At 36.0% G+C, this 4,432-nt stretch overlaps 1 long non-coding RNA gene across 1 annotated transcript; it reads left to right on the forward strand.

Annotated features, from left to right (window-relative positions):
* Positions 1 to 143: 143 nt before the first annotated feature.
* LOC103146751 (uncharacterized) lies at positions 144 to 1,251 on the forward strand. The gene is made up of 4 exons (XR_477174.2): positions 144 to 206; positions 289 to 317; positions 689 to 757; positions 1,118 to 1,251. It is a non-coding gene; the product is annotated as an uncharacterized LOC103146751 (long non-coding RNA).
* Positions 1,252 to 4,432: the final 3,181 nt, after the last annotated feature.

The following is a 4,432-nucleotide window of genomic DNA, read 5'->3' on the forward strand; positions in this document are numbered from 1 at the left end:
CTTTTCATTTTCACATAGTTGTAAATTAAAAACTTAATTACCTTGAATACTGAAAATTGCATTCAGAATATATCATTTAAAAAGCTATTTACATTGATTCACCATAAAAAATGAAATTGTTTGCTTTGCTCCAGTCGTTCCTGTAGCTGTGGTTTCAGTCATTATCCTGATCTCTGCTGTGGCGATCATCATATGGAGAGCTAAAGGTGAGAGCACTGACTGGTAAAACTATAAATATATTTCTCATCTTTCTGGATTAACATAAATCTGACTCACTGAACTTTTCAGGAAAGAAAACAAAGGCTGGTGAAAATGCTGTGAGTAAAGTTTAAATTGGATATCATGCATCTGTTTCATGCTTTTTGTTCAGTTTGTTCTTCTCTCAAGAACTTCAGTGAGATTCACCAACAACTGAGCCTGAGCTCAGATGTTGTCAGGATGACTGTGTGATTTTTAATACACTCTCAATAACTGTCCCAGAAAGTAAAACTCCAGGAGAGAAACGTTGAAACCTGACTGCATCAAAAACAAACAAGTTGTGTTGCAAGAGATAGCGACTTGTCATAAAATGGTATTTTACCACTTAGCTTAGTAAATATTACTACTGTAGCAGAAGTTAAACAGATAACAATGATGCTTGAAAGACCAAAAGTTACAGAAAATCAATCTGTTGCTTTCCTCTGAGCAGGTTGAACTTGAAGATGACGTTTCTTACGCCACCATCAGACATGCAGAGGAAACTAAAAGAAATACTCCGGTAAGAATTTGACTTTACTGATTCACAGAAAGTAATCTATATTTTGATCTTCTAATTATTATTCATGATACTTTATACTGGGATTAAATGGCATCACAATTTTTAAATGTTCATCTTAAAGCACAAAGGTTGTTTTCTCGGTGTGTTGAATTACTTCTATTGGTTTCCTTTCTGACTACCAAGGTAAAATCAAACTAAAAGGGTAAAAAATGACCCCAGAGATATGTTGTACAGACAGCGATTATAATAACAGTTCTGGGGGGATTAAGAGTCGTATGTGATTAAATTTGGAGGAGGATAAATGTAGCATCATGTAAACCTCCCCTTAATGAAGCTGTAACATTGTTTTTCTGTTTCCAGGTTGTTCATCATGACACAGTGACCTACAGCACCGTGGCAGCCTGTTCCTCCTCTGCTGCAGCCTCTGATGATCCCAACAAGCTCTACAGTTTCATTACCTCAATCAACTGAAACAGCAAATAAGACCCAACGCCTACATGTGGTAACATGACAATCTTTTTATTTTGCCAATTAAGTTCAGAACTTTGGTCTCAAAACAGGAAATAATAAAGAATTTTGCATTTATTGGATAATCATGCTTAACTCTTCAGCATGATTCCCCATTTGGACCCTTTTCCCCTAAGTGTTTTAATTAATTCTCCATAAAGCCTGACGAGTAATTGCTCAAGTTCACTTTAAAGGATTATGACAAACAAAAGACAGTTTTAAAATTTTGTTCTTTGTATTTTGGGGTTTTAGTTTATCTTTTTGCATGTATAAAGTGTATTAACATTTTCATTTGACTGTAAATATTCACATTTTCACTCAGTTTTTTATGCATCATGTCATTGCACTGTCCTATACAAAATGTTTGTGAATGAAAATTTTGCTTTTGTTAACTTTCCTTGTGTATTAATATGATAGAAAACATTTTCTGTTTTATAGGTCAAACTGTATTTGATTTTGTTGTTTATGAGTTTGAGTAAAGTTAAAAATAGCAAAATGTTGCAGGTCTGGAAATTATTAGGCCTGAATATTTTTCAATCCCCACAGTAAGATCAGGATAACATTAGAGTAACAGCAAAACATACAGGAAACAATATGTACAAAATAACATATAGAGCATGATTAGAAATAATCATCAAATGTCCTATCAGGTCAGTTGTTTGCATTATATGGGCCATTGCCTTGTTGTGAAAACTGTCACAGAATCTGCTTTGAGTCCTCAAAGTTTTAGTTTCATTGTATGTTTGCATGCAGAGGTGTTGAAGTTGTTCTTCAAGCACCTCCTCACCAGCCTCAGAAAATCATACCTGGTCCCGGACGAGCCCCCAGTTAGTTCCAGCTTAGCTCTGGGATCACAACAAATAAAGGGAAGCACTGCATGGCATTACTTAAAATTAGATTTATTTAAAACAAAATTATGACTGGCTGGAGAAGAGAGAGCAAAGAGAGGCAGAGAGTAATGAGAGCAAGTGACAGATCTTAAACTGGATCTGAAGCTCTTCTGGAGACACTCGCCAGCTGAACCCAGATCCAATCAGCACCAATTAGGAGCTCTGAAACACAGAAGGAAATGATGTGGCTTTGAACCAGTTTTTAAACCAGTATGGAAGGTACTGATTGGTAGTTGTGAGAATGTTGATGATGGTTCTTTCGTCAGTGGGGCAATTGTAGCTGAATTAATTAATAAATGTCACAACGTCTTAGTGAAAACCCCAGCAGACTGGTCAAACATTGAAGACCAACCCTGTTACTATACTGGGATTCCTTTCAGTATTGATAGTTAATCTCACAGAACAAAATGTGACTAAACCTTTTTTGAGTGTTTCTACAGTCTTTGTCCAGCGTGCTTTCAACTCTTGCTGCACATTTTAGTTGCTGGTTAAGACTTGGAAACATTAAATTTGAACCAAGATGATTGAATTCTCTAGCTAAGATGATGCCTAGATTTGTAATGACTATTTTTTTGAACAGTTGACCTGCAGCTAAGCTAACATTAGCATTGGGTGGCATGTGTGTGGCCACTGCAAAGGTAAACTTTTACAAATTCTAAGGTGCAAATATTTAACTGTATTTGACAGTTAAATATTCCAAGTATATGTAAAATATTAGCTGTCTACTCTTTTTTTGCACCAGCTATCATTGATGTTTATGCATAACTCCCCACCTCTACCCTATTGATGTCATGGTGGTTAGCCATGCAGCCCTCTAGCTTGTTATGTGAGTCTGGCTTCACTGCAACCAAGTTTCTGTAACCAACACAATGCAACAGTCTCTGAAGCGCTTGATGGATGGAACCTGTAATCTTAGTTTGTGTGTTTTGCTATGGATCTGGTGTTGTAGAGGTCAGACTGTGAAGCAGGACCTTAAATATTTGCCTTTTTTGCTGTTAACCTTGCAGCCTCCCTTTTGCTTTGTTTGTTTATACTTTTGATTGAGAACCCTGGAGTCCTGACTGTCATCCAGGACGCTGGGGAAGTATTGATAATCCAACGTTTTAGTCCTTTCATATCCAAATCCTAAACTCAGAAACTTCTAACAACTGTACATAGGCTTCCCCCAATGCGCAGTACGGTTTAAAATTTAAAACATGTATAAACACACAAACATACACAGTGAATGAGGCACCAAGAAACAGCAGCATTAACTGCAGAAGCTACAATTGCAACCTTAACAAAACATGTCTAACCATTTCCTGTCTGTTGGTTTTTATTATATAAGTTTAAACTATGTAACCTGAACAGCTGAATGCCTGAGCTCATTTCAATGAACTGTTTTAATATTTTCTGAAAATAAAGTTTTTGTATTATACCTATAAATTTAGCGTTTTTTACTGTGGAAATAATTTAGTTTCTCTTCGCAAACATGTAATATGTGTTAGGTTGATCCCTAATTCAAACCTATCAGATTGTCAATAGCACCGATAAAACCAATCGGCTCAAGGAAAGATCCTGGGTAGCATGCAACACATGCACACAAGCACCAGAAAATGTTGCTGTTGCATGATTTAGCAGGGAAACCTTTAAATTTTACTGAACGTATCAATGGAATGTTGGCTTAATTCAATAATATGTAAAAACATTGAATTAATGTTCTCAACTACTGAAAGAAACAGGCAAAGGAGATTTATCATTTGCGTGAAGACTGACGTTTACAGTCTTCTAAATTAACTATCTGTTACTGGAAATTAACATATAGCTTTTGTTGGTTCTGTGCGTCAGAGAAACCTTGGTGTGAACTAAACTGACGGGAGAAAAAAACCCTAATTTTAATAATCTTTATCTCATTATCAGAAGATAAAACCTTGAAGGTCTTTTTCTCCACAGTGTAACCAAAGACTTCCTGTTCACATCTCAGAATAAAATGCACTAGAATTAAAATGAGGAACTGATAAATGACTTTAACAGCGTGAAAAGGAGTCTTGTATATTTATCTGAATTTTTTCACACATCTATTAGTATCTTCTTTTCAAGGCATTAAACTTGACACCCCAAAGCACTGACCCACCATGACAACATAAGAAATGCTGAATTATCCTGTGAGGAGAATGTCTTCTGGTTTTGTTCTGTTTTTAAATGAAGAACTTTAAAGTGATTTTGTGTTCCTTCGTGATGATCTGAGTAGAAATAGAGGCTGAGGTTAAAGATGAGAGCTGCAATGTCTCTGTCCACC

Source organism: Poecilia formosa, unplaced genomic scaffold (assembly GCF_000485575.1).
Source record: "Poecilia formosa unplaced genomic scaffold, Poecilia_formosa-5.1.2 Scaffold168, whole genome shotgun sequence".
Taxonomy (NCBI): Eukaryota; Metazoa; Chordata; class Actinopteri; order Cyprinodontiformes; family Poeciliidae; genus Poecilia; species Poecilia formosa.